General features: G+C 50.9%; 1 protein-coding gene and 1 pseudogene across 1 annotated transcript in view; both read left to right on the top strand.

Annotated features, from left to right (window-relative positions):
- The window catches only part of PEBP4 (phosphatidylethanolamine binding protein 4), a 230009-nt gene that overhangs the window by 180930 nt on the left and 34931 nt on the right, over nucleotides 1-14148 (top strand). The gene's annotated exons all lie outside the window — the stretch shown is intronic.
- LOC105748040 (40S ribosomal protein S4, X isoform-like) lies at nucleotides 4012-4818 on the top strand (annotated as a pseudogene).

Here is a 14148-nt window from a genome sequence, read left to right on the forward strand (position 1 = left end):
CAGACACTCTCGCTCCAGCGTGCACTGCTGTTAAACACTTACTTAACCATGAGAGCTGCACAGAGATGGTCTGACACCCTGGGAGAAGGTCGCCAACCCTCCATCCCCAGAGGAGCCAGAACCAAGAATGAACAAGTCATGGTTGGGGACGTCATGAAGGCGGTTCAAGCAGCAACAGAAAGGTGGACTAGGTGACTTTCCAGACCTCTTCCAGCTCTCGGAGAAGAGAATTCTGTGTCTCAGTCCATTTGGATTGTTATAACAACTGCCACAGGCTGAGTGGCTCAAAAGACAAACATTTATTTCTCCAAGTTCTAGAGGCTGGGAAATCCAAGATCAAGGTGCTGGCAGATCCAATGTCTGGACAGCCGCCTTGTATCCTCACATGGCCCCAAGAGAGCAGAGAGAGGAAGCAAACTCTCTCCTGGCACTTCTCATAAGGGCACTAATCCCATCAGGAGGGGTCCACTCTCATGACTAATCACTTCCCAAAAGGCCCCACCTCCAAATACCATCACATTGATACCATTAGGGTTTCAACATGTGACTTTGAGGGGAACACAAACATTCAGTCCGTAGCACTCTGTCATTTTATTCCTTTGCCCTGGGTCATTTGTGTGAGAGAAGAGTCATCTGGAGTTACTCTATCCGAAGTGGAAAGAGTGCTAGCTTGGGAGTCAGGACCCCAGGTTCCAGCTTGAACTGCAGGCAGCTCTGTGCTCTGAAGTTCCTCAACTGTTAAAGATGGGAAATTTCTAACCCCTTCAAGTCCAAGATCCCACAGTTCTCTGATTTGATGTCGGGGGAGGAAAAGGAAGACCACAGTGGGGAAAGGGGACCCCACTTTGCTCCTTACACAAAAGCGATGCTACCTTTCTGGGACCCTGCCGTCACTTTTATCTTTAGAGGCATGATGACTAGAGGCCTGACTAAGAAGAAACCAGTCGGGTCAATATCAGGCCATCCATCCCCATGGAACTTGGCCTTCTTCTCCCTTCAGGACTGAGAACCTGACCATCTAGGGCATCTCAAAATTCATCTTGCTTTTTCTCAACAATGGGCAAGGCCTGATGTCAGAAATATCCAGAAAAACTGTTGGAGCAGAATGCTCGCTACGTCTGCAGATAGGCATTTTGAAGGGCCACCCTGCATTTTTGCGGGACTGCTCCCTGCCTCATGGTTTTCCACCCCTCTGTTGCTTTTAGAGTTGTATATTTATATACATATAAATATCTCTTTCCCTGAGGGACAATGAAGCTCAGCGACTGGGAGCTCAGTGTGATCCTGTAGGATTTGTTCGGAAGGAATTTCACTGGGTCGGGGAGCAGAGACTGTGTATTCAGGACATTACCTGGTTAATAAAAAAATTGCACAGCTCCCAGAAACACACGAGATTTCCTTTCCTATTTTTTCCACTTTAAAGTAGCAAAGGGGGGACTTCCCCGGTGGTCCAGTGGTTAAGACTCCGTGCTTCCACTGCTGGGGGCACGGGTTCGATCCCTGGTCGGGGAACTAAGATCCCGCGTGCAGCGTCTCGCAGCCCGAAATAAATAAATTAATTAATTAAAAACAAATAAATCAATTAATTAACCAAGGGTATGTCGTTTCCCCCATTTTTGCCAATTTAAATTGCAATTATTCTTTTTTGAGACAATAAGCGAACTAACAGTAAGGGTTAAATAATTTTTTGAAGGGTCGTGGGGTAGAGAGGAGTTGGGGTTTGAAAAGGGGGTTGGGGGAACTGGAATCCACCAGTAGCAGCAATAAATGCAGAGTTGTGCCTCAAGCATAATATATCAAAGAAAATATAATGCATCCAGCTTAAAACTAATGATTGCCGTATAATTAGATGAGAAGCATTGTGCTATAAATGTGTATTCTTTAGCGTGCTGTGATTTTACTGTAAAAAAAAGAGAGAGAGCGAGAAAGAAGGAGACAGAAAAACACAGAGCCCAGCAACATACTATAAAAAGAACCTTCTGTTGACTTCTCTACTGTTTAGTATTCCTTGGCTGTTCTCCCTTGGGAGTGTGTAATTAGTACTTTATGAAGAGTACATTTAAAGCAGTTTAATATTCACCTCATTCAATCTGAAACAATGTGATCCATGCTTAGACAAATCAGTGCTCCTTGCTGACATAACCTGTCAGAACATTACCTCTGAAAAGACCTTTCAGGAGGTTTGGATGTTAATTAGTTGTCTATCATGTATAAACAGAGCAGTGAGCAGAAGGGGCTCCGACAGGCCAGAGGGATACGTTGGGAAATGCATTTTGTATGAACGCGGCTTGCAGGGGGGTCTTCTCACTCTCCCCCCATCCCCCCATCCCCCCTCCCCCGTGTCAGCAGCCACGCATGCTTTGGACCTCTTCCGGGCAAGAAAAGAGGTTTCCAGTGGCTTCAAGGGGCACCTCCAGCCCCCAGAGGGGACTGGGGACGCTAAAGGGGTCCCCCGTACACCACCCCTGCCCCTGACACCTGCTGGCGCCCCAGGAAAGGGCCACCTGCAAGTGTGGCAGGAAGCATGACCTCACAGGCCCACCTGGCTTGCTGGGAGGCTCCAGGCTTTGGGCCCCGGCTGGGTCCCACCTCCTGTGGGTGGAGAGAGCCGGGAAGAGATGAAAGTGTCCTGATGCCCATCTCCTTGCTCCCTCGAAAACTCTGCTCCTCCGGGCAGCCAGTCCGCTGTAAACAGAGCTGCATGGTACAAAAGAGGACTCCCCAACACGGGAATTCATGCAACTTCCCTCCACAGCCTGGCTTCTCAGAGGGCCGGCAAGGTTCAGAGCGTACAGGGCACGGGGTCCAGACCCAGCCTCGGGATGATCCTTTGCAAAGTGCAGCCTGCAAAGGCACTGCCTTCGTGAGCCGTCTAGGGATTTGAACTAGCTGTCCTTTATCCTGGACTTAGAATGCCCTTGTGTGAAGCGCTTCCTAGCATGTTGAAGGTGCTTACTAAGCAGTGTCAGCACATCATTCTGTTGTTCTTGCCAGGCTCGTGATTCCAAGATGGCATGGCAGCTGGCAGCAGGAACCTCCTCCCCACCAGGGTCAAGCAAGCCCCACCCACTCAGCTGTGTCCCCCACTCGTCTTCCTTTCCCGGCTCCCAGCACCCCACCTTCCTTTAGTGGGCCCAACCCCCACAGGCTCTGTATTCAACATTCTTTCCATGAGCAACCACTAAGTGCCTACTGTGTGCACTGCACTGTGCTACGTTCTGCGGCAGCAAAGATACGTAAGTCGTGGCCTCAGCTCACGGGCCATTTACAGACCCATAAACTTATTATCACAGTTTGGGGTAATTATAACTAGTGTCAGAGAGGCAATATCATTTATTGGTTAGGAGGGAGGGCACTGAGGTCATACTGCCTGGATTCAGACCCCAGCCTCACCTCGGGCAGGTTATTTAGCTGCTCTGAGCTTCGGTTTCCTTACCTGTAAAATGGGGATAAGACCCTTTCATGGGTTTTTGAATGTTAAATGGCATAATTCAGTAAAGTGCCTAGCGTAAGGCGTAGGATGTACTAAGTGCTCGATTAATGTTTGTCCCCCACCCCCAAATAGTATAACAATCAAAGTGCCTGAAGGCAGAACAGGGAGATACTAACTGTGCCTGGGTAGTCTTGGAAGGCTTCCTGGAGGAGGTGACATTTGAGCAATGTTTTAAAGGATTGAGTAGAAGTTTACCAGGTAAAGAAGTAACAGGATGGCTTTCTAGATACAGGAACAGTGAATTATACGTGGAAAGGGGCACAGAAATAAGCAGGGTGTTGGCGATAGGAAGACATGGCCCACTGTGCACAGAGTCACACTGCTGAGTTCCAGCCCGGGAGGCTGGTCTCAGGTGACCCTCCAGAACCAGCCACGGGATGGCACAAGTACACAGAAGAGAGTGCTCCAGGTTCCACGGCTGGGTGATGATGGGGTTTTTCCAGCAGCCGAGGAACTAGTCCTTTTCACTGTATTTCTCAAAAAGAAGAATCGCCTCTCTTTTTGTGCCTAGCGCAGCCATGGCTCGCGGTCCCAAGAAACACCTGAAGCACATAGCAGCTCCAAAGCATTGGATGCTGGATAAACTGACTGGTGTGTCTTCTCCTCATCCATCTACCAGTCCCCACAAGCTGAGGGAATGTCTCAAGGAACAGACTTAAGTATGCCCTAACAGGAGATGAAGTAAAGAAGATATGCATGCAGTGTTCCATTAAGATTGATGGCAAGGTCCTCACTGATATAACCTACCCTGCTGGTTTTATGGATGTCATCAGCATTGACAAGACTGGAGAGAATTTTCTTCTGATCTATGACACCAAGGTCCGCTTTGCTGTTCATCGTATTACACCTGAGGAGGCCAAGTATAAGTTGTGCAAAGTGAGAAAGATCTTTGCGGAGACAAAAGGAATCCCTCATCTGGTGACCCACGATGCTCGCACCATCTGCTACCATGATCCCGTCATCAAGGTGAATGATACCATTCAAACTGATTTGGAGACTGGCAAGATTACTGATTTCATCAAATTTGACACTGGTAAGCGGTGCACGGTGACTGGAGGTGCTAACCTGGGAAGAATTGGTGTGATCACTAACCGGGAGAGACATCCTGGTTCTTTTGATGTAGTTCATGTGAAAGATGCCAACGGCAATAGCTTTGCCACCCGGCTCTCCAACATTTTCGTTATTGGCAAAGGCAACAAACCATGGATCTCTCTTCCTCGTGGAAAGGGTATCCACCTTACCATTGCTGAGGAGAGAGACAAGAGACTGACGGCAAACAGAGCAGTGGATAAAATGATCTCTAAGTGACATGACTGGAAAAGTCTTTGTACTTAAAGATAACTGCCACATAACTGAAAAAAAAAGAAAGAAAGAAAAAGAATCAAGATCTCACACTCCCCTGACCTGAGTATCCACCCAAACCTGAACCCACGGGCAGAGCTAGGCTCCCAGGAGGCAGTGGAACATCAAAGAAAGCAGGACCATCCTCGCCCGGCTCCAGCCCCTGCAGCTGTGAGCCTTCCCCCGCCCTTCCCGCCCCAGCATTGCCCGGGCTCACTGGGGGGATGGGGGGATGGGCATACAGCCCCCAGCACCCGGGACACAAAAGTGCTCAGTACATGGTGGCTCTTGTTATTAATGAAAAGAGCTTGCTCTGACCCACACTTTTTTCACAACTGCTTCCTTCTCTAGTTTCTCACTTGACAACAAGCCAGGACTCAAGGGGACCAGGGAGTCGCCGGTGTCCTCTCGGCAAAGCCCTGGGTCCCAATGGGCCTCAGGTCTGTGTGGAGCCTCTCGTAGCCCCACAGACTCCCAGACGCCACCTCCTGCCCAAGACAAAGCTGGTGGTGGGACAAAGGTCCCAACCCTACAACCAGCCCCTTGACATAACCCCAGGTCTTCCTCTCCTCATGAAACCCTGGCCCTCTGCCTTCTGAGCAGGGCCTTGGTTGGTCACCTTGTAGAATATCCCAGACTCTGGGAGGGTGCTGTCCTCCCCACCACACAAAGGACAGGGTGGGCCGTCCCTCACTCACTGAGCCGTAATGATACCACCCCGCATCTCTCAGGCACATGCTGTGGTGTAGACGCAGCCCTCTGAAGTAAGCAGGGACGATTACAGCCACGAGGCAGACAACTCACTAAGTCCCGGGGAGGTTGAAGAGTGATCCAAAGGCCCTCAGGCAGGCAGGCAGCAAAACTGGGGGTCTAGGCCTTTTCTACTTCCAAACTCCCCCCGCCCCCAACTTTACACTAGGCCAGGCATAGCAAACTACAGCCCGCGGGCCAAACCGGCCTGTTCTTTTAAGACCTGTGAACTAAGAATGTTTCTTACGTTTTTAAAGAGTTGTAAGAAAAGAAAGAAAGAAACAAAGAACATGTGACCAAAATCGCCTGTGGCCCACGAAACCTCAAATATTTACCAGGTGGGCCTTTGCAGAAAGTTTGCCAGCCCTGTCCTGGAGCCCATGGGGCCACCCAGGGAACATTTGATTCGGGACCAGACGTTGGGTACCAGAGATCCAAGTGGAAAAGCCACAGTAGGGAAGACAGACGTTTGACCAGGACAATTGCTGTGTGACCCGCCGCTTCAAAGCCATTTTTAAAAAGGTCTTTAGTAGAGATGAGATCGGGCTGAAGGGAACACCAGTAATTTCTCTCTCTCTGCAGGCTTTATAGTTGATGAAATTTTTCACACACAATGTCTATTTCATGTAGTTAGTATCCTCACTTTTTGAGTGAAAAGTGGAAAAGCTGAGAGGGGAAATGACTGATTTATGGGTCCCTAGGGAATATCCTCTCCAGGTTCCATGACCTCAAAGCCACTGTTCTTTCCATCACACCAGGGCTGCATCTGAGCCCCAGGGCATCCGGGGAAGGGAAGCAGAGAGACGGTGCCGGGACTGGCCAGGAGGGGAGCTAGTGTGGTGACCACTAGTCCCAGCGCCTTTCTTGGCATACAGATTGCCTTTATATGCATCTCAGATTTCCTTTTTTTAACACAAGCCCAGCTATCTTGGAGCTGTTTCAGCCACTGAGTCAGCCCTTAAGAAAAGCACCCCAATTTGCTGTATCTCGGGGGTGATTCTAGCCCATACTCGTCAAGCTAAATAACCACCTTCAAGGTCAGGGATGCCTGATTTCCAGTCCCAGCTCTGCCGCCAGCCAGCTTTGTGACCTAGAACAGGCCAGCGTCCCTCTCTGTGCCTCCCTTTCCTCCCTGGGAAACGGAGTCCCCACCCCCTCCTTAGCCCACATGGGACTGTGGGAAAGTGAATGAGATCATGTCTGTGTGGGGCTTGGCGGAAGGAAGCAGCAGTACAAGGTAGTATTATTTTCTGGGTCTAGCTGGGCAGTTGCCATGAAGCTGCTGAGATGTACAAGTCTTTCAAAGGCCTCGGGAACCCATCCCAGGAATGCCATGGGGAGGCAGTGTATCAGAGCCAGCTTAGGCTCCCAAGCCACTGGGGAGTGAGTTCAAAGCCCAGCTCAGCCACTTACCAGCTTTGGCAAACCACCCAATTGCTTTCAGCCTCAGTTTCCCCACCTGTAAAATGGGAATAATCCCAAGCACAGAGGGCTGCGTGGTTAAGGATTAAATAAGCTAATCTTCAGTGCTCATGTCTATGAATACCGTGGGCCTTGTCAGGACACCTCTTTGTGTTTTTCCCTGAACTGTGTCCAAATAAGTACAAATGTCCTCCCTCCACGTTCCCCCTCAGGACGGCCTTCTGCAGGAGGGACGGGCTGGGCTTACCAAGCACCCCCTCTTAAAAAAGAAAAGTGAGAACCGAAGCAGTGAGCCCAGGCCCCTCCCGGCATCACCCAGGCGGCCTGTGACCTGCAGGGCCCGGGGTCCAAGGCCAGGGGACTGGGTGAGGGCAGATGTTCCCTGGAGCCCTTTCCCCTTGAGCAGTGGTGGAGAAGGGCCCCGAGTTCCGGACCCAACAGTGCCAACTTTAGCAGCCAAAACCCTCCGGCCGGCCAGCCAGCCAAGGGCAGCAGGCCACAGCGCCCTTCACCCTCACCAGGTGCAAAATGAAGGGCCTCAGTGAGCCCCAGGCATAAATGAACTGTCTTGGGGGCAGACATACATGAACTGTCTTCCTGGCCTCTTTTTGGAGGGCAGGAAGGGACGCAAAGTTGGGGGATTGGACGCCTACGGAGAAGGTCTCCGGGAGGCAGGAGTGCTGATGGAGCCGTGGTTGAGGTTGGTGGTGGCCCAGGCCAGCAAGGGAGCTGAGACATCCTTCCAGCAGAGGGTGTGAGAACCAGCCACGAACCAGCCGGGCCTCCTGCAGCTGACACCAAAGCTGCCGAGCCAATCTGGCCGAGACGGTCTGAATTAGTCACCAGTTTGGCAAGGAGTTAAATCAGTTACATAACAGCCTCCCTTGCTCTCCACTGGCTCTCCTGAGCTGGGCTCTCTCGGGACGAAGGGGCTGGGGTGGTGGTAGGGAGGTGACATTCTGGGAGCCGAGGGGCTGAGGTTCCCGCACCAGCCCTCCCCAGGCCCGCTCCAGCCCGGCAGGGCCAGAAGGAGGCGCCAGCTCTTCGCCTCCTATCTGAGTCCTGGCCACCCTGCCTCCCAATCTCTTGCTAGCCAATCCCTTGCTAGCCTTGCAACCCGAGGGCTCCAGGCTCTAAGCGTTAGCAGGGAAGATGCCCCAGACGAGGAGTTAAACTGTTTCTCAGCTCATGGCAGCTCAGAAGCACTTCAGAGCACTCCCAGGCCCACTTCTGCTTAATCTGTTATAAGACATCATTATAATTCACTATTTTCAATAAGCATTTAGCAAGCACCTTTGGTCGTGCCCTGATCAAGGCATTGTAGCAGCTACCAATGTGAATAAGAAACAGATACACAGCGGCAAAAGTAGCTTGGAATTATAACACCTTTCCTCTGGAAAGGAGAGCACTTTCATGTAAAGGAACTCGAAGCCACGGGCCCCATTTCCTGCTGCGGGTCAGATTTAATCCCTGCATAAGGGCTGGAGAAACCAGCCTTGACCAGAGAAATGCCCGAAACGGTGCAGGCTTCCTGTGGCCGGAGTTTCTTGCTGATTTACTCACCCACTGCTCTTGGCTGAATGAAGAACAATAAATGCTTAACAGTATTAATAATGGGTGACGGTGATGGTGATGAGCGTGATGACAAAAATAACGTTAGAGAAGAATACACGTGTCCCATTTGGGGCCCAAGCCCTTGGGACTTTAATCCTTCCTTTGTCCCTATTGGCACTTCTGTTACACCCACAAGGTAATAGAAAACAGGAGTAGAAGCTTGGGAAACATTTAAGAGTCATTCACGCAGACATTCTGGCTTCAAGCAGGACTTGACTAACTCATCCAGGAAGAGTCACCTTTGCAGCAAGTGGGTGAACACAGGCGTCCACGAGTGGAGCAGTAGCTTTGTGGGCCCTTCCTTCCCCCCACCCCAACCCCGCAAGCCTAAGTTAAGGGAAAGTCCCCAGCCCAGGCTCTGGGGGACAGTGATAATATCAAGGGCCACATTCCCTGCTCATCATTCTACCAGATATGTGACATTAGGAACTGGTAGAGAACTCAGAGATTCCCTAGTCCAGCCTTCATTGTTCAGATGAGAACACAGAGGCCCAGAGAGGAGAAATGACTCACCTGGGGCCACACAGTAGAGCTGGAACTCCAACTCCCATCTCCTTTTTTTTCCCCAAAGCTCATTTATTTATTTTTTGAATATTAATTAATCAATTAATTGATGAATTAATTAATTATTGGCTGTGCCGGATCTTAGTTGTGGCACACGGGATCTTTTAGTTGCGGCGTGCAGACTTCGTACTTGCGGCACGCGAACTCTTAGTTGCAGCATGCGTGCGGTATCGAGTTCCCCGACCAGGGATCAAACCCGGGCCCCCTGCATTGGGAGCGTGGAGTCTTACCCACTGGACCACCGGGGAAGTCCCTCGCATCTCCTTTTATTACGCCGTGAGAACCGGGCAGAGAGAGGTGATGGAGGACAGATGCAGGGAAGCTATAAACCTCCCCTACTCGTGGAGGTCCACGCGATTCATAATTCCTGCCTCTCTGGCTCTGGCAGGTAATAGCTTTGCACAGAGGGGGAAGCAGCTGCCCCAAGGACGACATGCAAGTGGCCGTGATGCCAAGTCAGTGTGTTTCTAGAACATGAGCCTTTCCCCTGTGCTCAGCTCCCTAGAAAAGAGCTTAAAGAGGTAAACTACCCTTAGGCCCGCAGGCAAATTCCTGATGAGAATCTGAAAGTTTCTATCTCCCAAAGATCTCTGAGTGTCTACTTGGGAAAAGCTTCCCCAGCAATATTTACAGCCAATTAGAGAAAATTAAAGCATTAAATGGGAAACCTTGTGTCAATTTAGGCCATGCAATCGCTCACTCATTTAGCAAACTTCTACAGTGTCTACTCTGTGAGGATTCAGTGATGAAGACGATAGGGTCTCTGATCTTGGTACACCCGCGGGCTAGTAGGTGAGACAGCAGAAGGAGCAGTTACCTCGGGGACTTTAATTGCTGCAGTGTAAGACATTTGGGGAGCACAGGAGAGGCGAGGAGTTGGGCAGCTTCTCAGAGGAGACGCCGGACCCTGGGCTCTCAGGAGCCACCTGGAAGCCACAAGCCCACCCTGGGCAGATGCACTCTGATCCATTTGCTTTTAAGTTTCTCTTTGCTCTTCATCCCTTCCTCTCCCCCAGAGTTCAGACATTCTTTTTCTCATGGGAACATACCCCCTCAGCAACCCCTAGCTCCTGCCTCTGCCTTCAAACTTTCCTTTCCCACCATTTTCCCCATTTGGGATCCAAACTGAGCCCACACCCTATTGATGAACGGGTAGACTTGGCATGGAGGTTGTGGGGAGGGGCCCCACTAGACTCACCCGGACAGATGTGCTCTGTCCCCCACACAGCTGTCTGGGCAGCCCATCTGCGCTCACTTCCTGCCTCCCAGCTCTAGCCCCTCACGCCTCCTACACAGGGGTGGGGAAGTCTGGTCCAAAAGCCAGTATTCAGCCCTCCTACCCACCCACCCACCAGCACACCAAAGCCAGTAGCCCAGGGCCCTGGCTTCCACCTTCCACCCTCCTCCACAAGGAATGGTGGCCTGGGAAGGACTTCAGCAAGGTGGCCACTCTGGAGGGCTCTGCCTCGGGGTTCAACCTCAGGCTCTGGGCAGCTACAGGAGCTGCCCAGCTCTCTAGTTCTCCCAGCGACGTCTGTCCTTATGAAACACACTACAATATCACTGATCTGATTTCAGTATTTGGTCACAACTAAGGAGTCTGCTTCGCTCTGGCCAGATGTCTCCCAAGGAAGGAAAAACTATTTTCAAAAAAAGGTTTTATGTGAAAAGGTGTCCCAGCTAAAAGTGTGCCCTTGCCGCATTGACTCATTGTCAAGGTCCACGTGGTGTCCCCAGTTTCAATGCTGGGAGGCGGGAGGAAATGGGGAATCCCGCGAGGAAGTGACTTCTCTGGAAACCTGTCTGCTTCTGGGACGCTCTCAGTTCCCTCCTGGCCCCTGAGCAGGGCATGTGCATTCTCTGGGACTGTAAGGATAATTCAGGCAGCTCTGCGCCTCCCGTGAGCTGAAAATTTTTTAAGGGCAGGAACTACAGTCCCATAGCCCCCAGCCCTGGCTCTGTACATGGTAGGCACTCAATAAGAGTGTGCTGAACTGGGCTACTCCCTGGCCACCTGCCTGCATCAAACAAGAAAGCGGGGACTCTGATTAACCCTCTCAGTTTGCTCTTAGGAAACTCAAATTGGGCAATCAGTTAAAGGAGAGACATCGCCGTGATATGTCTCCATGATGGAGAATGGGGACAGGAGAGTATTGGAGGAATGGGAAATTTGACTGTAAAATTAACAGGTATCTCCTACTCAACCCAAAGCCTTTTCTTTAATACTGTGTCCTAATGCATTAGGAGTTAGGGAGAAAGATGATAAATTGTCCCCTTTTCCTAGAAACGGAAATGTCTTAGGAGTGTGTGCAAACCCCAGAATCCTACATCTCCTGAACAGTAGGATTGCCTGGATGGAAACCGGCTTCTCTAAGCAGAAATGAGCCCCCAGAACAAGGGCTGGTGCCAAGAACAAGAGCAAAGCGCTAACCCAGGCTTTCTTGTTGCAAGAAGGGATTGCCTTCCTGACCGCCATTTTTAAATGAGGGGAAATTCCAATTCGCCCCACTCTTCCCACCACATCCACAGACACACACAGCCTTTGTATATGACCTTAGGTGAGGGGCAGTGCTAGCCTTTCTGCCAGGCTGGAAACCCATTAACCACGGATGTTGATTCGGGTTTTTCACATTGTTCATTTACGCGTCCTCAAGGTGACCAGACAACTGTGGAGTTAGGTTACTTTATTTTCAAAGTGTTTTGCTCAGTATCTAAGAAAGAAAATTTCTTTCACAAAGACATTCATGTCACCATTTTTCCACTTTACAAATCTGGCCACCGTAACAATGGCGGAGACCCTGAAATTCAGGTCCCAGCCTGAAAACTCTGATCACCCGATAAGTCTGAGCTTAATGTAACAGAAAGAGAAGGTGGATGAGAGATGGCTGATGACAAGAGGGTTGGATGACAGCTGGGCAGAAAGGCAGGCTGATAAGACCGCAGCAGGCAAGGAACCCCATCCTTGTCCGGGGCCTTTGAGGCAGGCTGCTTGGCAAAAGGAGAAGCTCCTTTGTTTTAGGAACGGTAATTTATGCCCCTGTGCTTTCAAACGAGAGTAACCCAAAGTTTTCTTTAAGTACACACACGCACACACACACACACACACACACACACACACACACCTTCCCCCTCCTCCTCCTCCAAGGCAAGGCTTCTTTCCACTAGCCCGGTGATTTGGGGCCTCTCTCCCTACTATAGGTTTAAGAGAAAGGGAAAATCCACATTCACCAATTCACCCAGATTATCCCACTAGTTCATCGTGCCAGGGAAGCCCCAGGACCGCACAGATGTTCCTGGGTATCAGACCCAAGGTCCACAAGGCAACTGCATCTTGGAGGGAAGGGACAGAGTTTCATTCCAACCACCTGCAAGAGTCAAAAATAGTCTTGTGGGTCCTCTGGGACCCCCAGAATAACAGCTTCCGTGGGCTTCTGAGTTGAGGACCCCAGCCTTTGCTCTCCTAATCTAGGGACTTAGGTTTAGGGTAGCAACCCTCACCCACCCCAACTCTGTCCAGAAGCAGGAGGCTTGACCTTGGACCCCCTGCAACACGGATTCCCTGGGACAGATTTCACAACCCAGCACTGAGTTTTACTACAAGTTTCAGACAAAGAAGGTGTGTCGGAGCCGAGAGCATGCTTCTGCCCGCTGCGTGGGTGTCAAGTTAAATACCTTCTTGTCAACACTTGAATGTGTCGAACATCACTCATATGGGCATTCTTTAAGAAACCTATTAACTTAATTACCCAGGCTTTTTTTTTTTCTCCCTCTCCCCCCATCCATGCACCTCATATAAAAATTTGGCTTTCTTCTTTTCTGAGATACTTTTCCTCTCCCCTCGGTACAATACCTATACCTTGTTTATTTCTCTAACAGTCAGGGTGGCTGCCCTAGTTAGACTGACTCCTTGCCTCGGGTCCTGGCGCTGCAGGAAGCTAAGAGACAGCAAAGCGCGCCCCTAGCGATGGGGCAGTGTGGGTCCTCTGGCATCCTCTTTTCTAACTGCCGGACAGGAGTGGAAATCTAGAGGAGAGCGAGGAAGGGATAAACCAAGCTCCTACAGGGTCTGCCCCCTCCTTCCTCTAGAAAAGGAGAGACGATTCACCCAGAGACACGGGTCAATCAACAGGCATTTATTAAACACCAGCCAGGTCCCCAGAATGATCCACTTAGATCTTGGAAGAAGAGAAAATTCTGCCCGGGGTCAGTTTTTCCAAATCCCAGCTGCATGCACATCCAAGCCCCTGGGAAAATGAAGGACTTCATTTGGTATAAGGTATCTCACACCGGGAATCAGGAGAACCGGGTTCCAGAGCCATGCTGCCTATAAGTGGTCCTGTGGATGCCGGGGCCCTGAATTGGTTCCTCAGCAAAAGGTAGAGGGTCGACCTCGCTAAGGGGTCTCTGAACTCCCTTCAGATCTCATCATCCACGGCTCATCTGTGCTCCCACGGCTGTCGGCAGCTACCCACCTACACGGGGAATCTGCTCAAAGAGAGCGAGGGAAAGGCAATGTCCAGACAGGCAAATGGCGACCATCTCAGAGAGTTGATCCATGTGCTGTGTCTGGGGGCCAGGCCCTGGATGGTGACTCCCCTGTCTGGGGAGGGAGGAGGTAGGGAGAGGCAGGGGCTGGGGCAGGCGCGGCTTTCAGTTCAAGCAGGGTCAGTGGAGGTCATGAGCCTGGGAAGGCAGCTGTGCTCCTAGGGCTGACGTGACAGAGAGGGGACCTGTTGCCCACAGATCTAAAGCAAGAAGAGCTACACAGAGGCCCAAGAGACGTGTGAGGGAGGTACCCGCCAGCCAGACCTCAGGCTCCCCTTCACTGCATTGTGGGAAGTCCGGGCTGCCAGCTATGATAAAGGAAGAACACAGCCCTCAGCTTTCCTGCCAAAACCATGCATAACCGAGAAGCAATTTTCAGACCTTTTCAACTCTCCCCCTTCTCCTTCCAGGGAAGTGAA

Source organism: Orcinus orca, chromosome 6 (assembly GCF_937001465.1).
Source record: "Orcinus orca chromosome 6, mOrcOrc1.1, whole genome shotgun sequence".
Classification (NCBI taxonomy): Eukaryota; Metazoa; Chordata; class Mammalia; order Artiodactyla; family Delphinidae; genus Orcinus; species Orcinus orca.